The sequence below is a fragment of the Erythrolamprus reginae genome, chromosome 5 (assembly GCF_031021105.1).
Source record: "Erythrolamprus reginae isolate rEryReg1 chromosome 5, rEryReg1.hap1, whole genome shotgun sequence".
NCBI classification, from domain to species: domain Eukaryota; kingdom Metazoa; phylum Chordata; class Lepidosauria; order Squamata; family Dipsadidae; genus Erythrolamprus; species Erythrolamprus reginae.
The window spans coordinates 79,952,836-79,958,835 of record NC_091954.1 but is presented as its reverse complement, the minus strand read 5'-3'; the positions used below and the strand labels follow the sequence as shown (position 1 = coordinate 79,958,835).

Here is a 6,000-nt window from a genome sequence, read left to right as displayed (position 1 = left end):
TTCTTACCAACAATTTAATTTCATCTTACTCTCCACTTTTCAGCCTATTGAAATTAGGCAATGTTTAAGATGGCAATTGTTTCCTTGCATCTGAAAGATAGAAAGCAATAGAGCTAGGACTTGCTAGCATAACTGAGGGCTCTGTGAAGATTTGAGTGGCATAGTTTCATTATAGATGTTAAACAAGAAAAAATGTGAAACAGCACAGACATATAAGTGTCAAGCATCATTGGTACATTGATAACAAAACCCTCTTGTAACAGGACTAGCCCTCCACTCTTCCACTCGCAACAGAATACACAACTAGACTTACAATCCTGGGTTTAGAAAGCTTGGAACTGCGTCGCCTTAAACACGACCTAAGCATAGCCCATAAAATCATCTGCTACAACGTCCTTCCTGTCAACGATTACTTCAGCTTCAACCAAAACAACACACGAGCACACAACAGATACAAACTTAAGGTAAACGTCTCTAAACTCGACTGCAGGAAATACGATTTTAGTAACCGAGTACTTAATGCATGGAACTCATTACCAGACTCTGTATCATCAGCTAACCCCCAAAAATGTTATCCACTGTTGACCTCTCCCGATTCCTAAGAGATCAGTAAGGTCGTGCATAAGTGCACCAGCGTAACTTCCATCCTCAGTCCTAATGTTTCTCTTTTACTAGTATCATGTATATAAATATTATTATATCTTTGTATACCACCAATATGTATTTGACAAAACAAATAAACAGAAAATAAACAAATTTTCAGTCAATCATACAATGCCATCTCCACCTCCCTTAAGCATGGAACTAGTAGTCCTTCGCTAGCCTATTTAGTTTGTATGACTGCAACTGTAACTTGATGCTTGTATCCTAAGATTTTTATTAATATTGTTTCTTCATTATTATTTATTTATTTATTTATTTGTTTGTTTGTTTGTTTATTTGTTTGATTTGTATGACGCCCCTCTCTGCAGACTTGGGGTGGCTCACAGCAATAATAAACAATATATAACAAATCTAATAATTTAAGAGAAAAGCTAAAAAACCCATTGTTAAAAGCAAACATACACACAAACATACCATACATAAACTTTATAGGCCCGGGGGAGATGTTTCAATTCCCCCATGCCTGACGGCAGAGGTGGGTTTTAAGGAGTTTACGAAAGGCGAGGAGGGTGGGGACAATTCTAATCTCTGGGGGTAAGTGGTTCCAGAGGGTCGGGGCCGCCACAGAGAAGGCTCTTCCCCTGGGTCCCGCCAAACTGCATTGTTTAGTTGACGGGACCCGGAGAAGGCCAACTCTGTGGGACCTAATCCGTCGCTGGGATTTGTGCGCCAGACCCCTTATTTGACCCCTATGACAATAATTAAGCCTTGTACCTCATGATTCTTGACAAATGTATATTTTCTTTTATGTACACTGAGAGCATATGCACCAAAGACAAATTCCTTGTGTGTCCAATCACACTTGGCCAATAAAGAGTTCTCCTCTAATCAGCCAGGAAAGACAAAAGTCGATCTAAGATGGGAGGGGGCTCATTCTTGGAAAAACCCGAGAAGCGGTTTCTCAAATAAAATCCAAGTGAGGCGAGCCGGTTTTAATTCCTGCTCTGCTGAAGCTCTCCTCAAATTTCAGAGCCAGCTCTCTCTCCGTGCTACTTAACTCCATTCAAATTCAAGGCTCTCTGTTTGCTCCCCCTCTCGCCTCCCGCGCGTTCTCTTTCCCTCACGGACTTTCCCGAGTGTCGAAAGCCGGCGCTAGGACCCGGTGGGAGCGACGTGCTGCGGAGGACCATCCGCAGCTCTTCATTCTACCGTGACTGGTGGGTGGCGATGACGGCAGGGCGGAGTAGCGAAGGCAGCGGGTCTTAAGTCCCGTATTTTCTTTCGCCTCGGACGCTTTTCGGAGCTGACTTCACTGAGTCGGGGGCAGATAAGGACGCGCAGGGGGGGGGGGGGGGAGACCGTTTAAGGGCGGCAGATGAAGCTCGTCAGGGAGGCTCCTGATGAGAGGTTGGCCACGAGGACGCAGCACCGGTGCAGGATCGCACGGTGAGTGACTTTCTCTCTCTCTTTCTTTGCCGTCCGTCCGTCCGTCCGCCCGCCCTTGTCTGGAATCTCTTCCCTGCCGGTTTACGGGCATGGGTATAGGAAAGCTCTTACTCTGATCTGTTGCTCAGTTGCTAACGGCCCTGCAGCTTTCTCCCCCCCCCCCCCCCTTGTAAAAACGAGCGTTTGTGGGTCGGGAGACAAGCGAAGCGTGTGGGAAGGCAGCCACTCCCTTCTTCTTGATCGGGGGGCTCCGGGGTGGAGCAAAGGCAGAGATCGGACCCCCCTTTCCCGGGGAAGAAGGAGCCCGAGAGAGGAGGAGGTTGACGGGTCTCGCTGTTGTCCTTGAAAGTTTGGAGGCAGCGGTGGTCGGCGGTCTCCTGTATTGTGTCTGGATTCAATGTGGTGGAATGCAAAGGCTTTCTTTCTTTTTTGGGTGGTGTCGGGAGGATTTCTTATTTACCTTTCCGGATCCTCCAGGTTTAGAAATGGTCGTGGCGAGACTCACTCCCATCTCTGCTGAAAGGATCAAGGGACGCTCGCAAAAGTGGTGGTGGGTAGTTGCTGTTTTTCGTTGTACAGTACTGTATCTTGAAAAACAGTTTCCAGCCACCAGCCGCATGCTTTTGTTTTTCTTTGATTTTAGATGTCAAAACCTGAGAGGGACTAAGCTATAATTTTGTGCCTATCCAGAAAAAAAAAAAAGCACCCTCCCCAAAATGATTTAAACTGCAATACTGAAGGGAAATCCATCATTTCATGGGATGTTCCCTCCCAAATTATCAGAGTTCATGTTTTAATAAATACACCAAGGAGGCACAAAGCCTCCTTTCCTCTATATTTGTACTTTTATAAAGGGTTGCCTTGAATTTCCTCTTTCTGTTGCTTGTCTGAATTTCTTTGGATGATCGTGATATCTGGCTGGAAGCAGAGAGCGTGAGGGGAAAAGTTTTCCAGGGGATCTGCTAAGTCACATAATTGCAGGCATTTCTGAGACAGGCGGACTTAAAAGCTGCAGATGATTAATATCGGAGCAGTTCCAACATTATTGCCACAGGCAGAAATGGAGGTACACGTACTCTTTTCCTGCGTGGAAGCCTTTCAGAGTACTGACCAAAATTAGAGTAAGTTGATGATTAAACCTTTCATCTTATATGGGCATTTTTATTTTCTTCCTCCTGTACATTCAATATTTCACTAGATTTAGTTCACATATCGCACTAAACAAAACTGCTTTCATTCTGGTCACTGACCAAATATTCAGTAAACCACGGTCTATAAACCATGGCAGAATGCAGTCTGTGCACTTGAACAGTGAGTTCATCCTTGGGTTGCCTAATTTATGCAACAAATATATCCACAATGTACCAAGAATATAATCAATGGGTATTCTTCTTGAGATTAAAATCTGTACAAGGTTATTTCAGCATGTAAGTCTTGGCATGCCTGTGGTATTGTTTATTTGATATGTACGCTACTTTTATCTAGACAGCATACTAAAAAGCAGAGACATCACCCTGCCAACAAAAGGGTATGTAGCCCAGGCTATGTTTTTTCCAGTTGTAATGTATGGCTGTGAAAATTGGACCACGAGGAAGGCTGACCGCCAAAGAATTGAGGCCCTTGAACCATGGTGCTGGAGAAGACTCCTGCAAGTCCCTTGGAATACAAAGCGATCAGTTCTAGAGAAGATCAACCCTGACTGATCATTAGAAGGCCAGATCCTGAAGATGAAACTCAAATACTTTGGCCACTTAATGAGAAGGAAGGACTCACTGGAGAAGAGCCTAATGCTAGGAAAGATTGAGGGCAAAAAAAGAGGGGGACAATAGGGAATGAGATGGCTGGATGGAGTCACTGAAGCAGTTGAAGTGAACTTATTTATTTATTTATTGGATTTGTATGCTGCCCCTCTCCGTGGACTCGGGGCGGCTAACAACAGTGACAAAAACAGAATGTAAAAATCCAATACTAAAAACAGCTAAAAACCCTTGTTATAAAACCAATCATACATACAAACATACCATGCATAAATTGTAGAAGCCTAGGGGGGGAAATTATCTTAGTTCCCCCATGCCTGACGGCAGAGGTGGGTTTTGAGGAGCTTACGAAAGGCAAGGAGGGTGGGGGCAATTCTAATCTCTGGGGGGAGTTGGTTCCAGAAAGCCGGGGCCGCCACAGAGAAGGCTCCTCCCCTGGGCCTCGCCAACTGACATTGTTTAGTTGACGGGACCCGGAGAAGGCCTACTCTGTGGGACCTAACTGGTCACTGGGATTCGTGCGGCAGAAGGCGGTCCCTGAGATAATCTGGCCCGGTGCCATGAAGGGCTTTATAGGTCATAACCAACACTTTGAATTGTGACCGGAAACTGATCGGCAACCAATGCAGACTGCGGAATATTGGTGTGACATGGGCATATTTAGGGAAGCCCATGATTGCTCTCGCAGCTGCATTCTGCACGATCTGAAGTTTCCGAACACTCTTCAAAGGTAGCCCCATGTAGAGAGCGTTACAGTAGTCGAGCCTCGAGGTGATGAGGGCATGAGTGACTGTGAGCAGTGACTCCTGGTCCAGATAGGGCCGCAACTGGTACACCAGGCGAACCTGGGCAAACGCCCCCCTCGCCACAGTTGAAAGATGTTTCTCTAATGTGAGCTGTGGAACTTAAATGGACTCTGAAGAATGGTAGTGGACCAAAAGCCCTGGAGGAACATTGTCCATGGGGTTGAGAGGGGTCAGATAACAACAACCTACCTTTCACTGTTCCTTCCAGCAAACTACAGAGGAAAAAACAAAAGGAAAAACAATTTACAATAAATAGCATAATAAATGAAAGCTTGTAACATTTCAGTCACTGGGGCTACAGTCATTTAATAGGTGTCCTATTGACAGGAGTGGGCTCTAGCCGGAACGCTAAATTGGGCTGGCCGCTGCGGCTCTTGAATGCTTGCGGGGCCAGCGCGATTTTCCTTCTGCATTTGTGGAGATAACGAAATCATGCACAGAGCTGCAGGTGCGCCCATTTCGGCATGCTTAGAAGCAAAAAAACCTCATCAAAATACGGGCACACCTGCGGCTCCATGCACGATTTTGCTGTCTGCACAGGTGCAGAAGGAAAATCGCGCTGGTCCCGCAAGCACTCACAAGCTGCAGCGGTGACCCCAATTTAGCGTTCCAGCTAGCAGCCCATCCCTTCCTATTGAACTATTAACACCTAGGTGAACAACTATAACTTTCAAGGATTAGTAGTAAGACCAGGCTAAGGGTTTTTTGGAGAGATCTATATATGGGATGACGTCACTGAAAAGATCTCAGTTTTAGTCTCCACACTGTTGATCAGACCTTCAAACAGAACTCAGAAACATGATTCAATAGCATTTTAGGTAATTTTCTCTGGTCTGAACAATACTTCGAGGAAAAAGTAAGGTTGTATGTTTCAGCTGGCCCTAAAGTTAGAGTCGTGTATAGAAAGAAGAGGAGGGGCAACTTGCCTGATGGTCACAACAATTAAAAAAACCCAGCTCACTCATTGCTTAGCCAGAGAAGGACTGTCCATATTGGGGCAGTATCTTAATTGTAGCCAGGTGTTATTCCTAGAGATGTAGTTGAACAAAGCATGCCCCAGCCTTTTGCTGAAAAACACAAGGTTGTGGCACCCACCCAATTACATATAGACTAAGCAACAGCTCCAGACGGAGTAGGTTTCTATTACTCCATCAACCCACATCTTTGATTTTTTGTGTTCTATTACCACTGATAGAGTCCTCTGGCTACCAACAGCAGGTCTTTTGTCTACTCTTGTGAGTAGAGACTTTATTATTAATATATGAAGAGGCTTTATAGTTGTTTCCCTTAGGCTAATGAACTAGTCCTCATGAAGTATTTATGTTGAATTTAAGAATCCTGGTGAGGCTGTCTCTTGTAGGTTGTTATCTTTGTTTTTAACTACAGCA

General features: G+C 45.1%; 1 protein-coding gene across 1 annotated transcript in view; it reads left to right on the top strand.

The window, feature by feature from the left end:
- Positions 1-1,757: 1,757 nt before the first annotated feature.
- SPSB4 (splA/ryanodine receptor domain and SOCS box containing 4) overlaps positions 1,758-6,000 on the top strand; it is a 196,196-nt gene continuing 191,953 nt past the window's right edge. The window contains exon 1 of the mRNA XM_070754073.1: positions 1,758-2,049. The gene's annotated coding sequence lies outside the window, so the exon portion shown is untranslated. The remainder of the gene's footprint in view (positions 2,050-6,000) is intronic.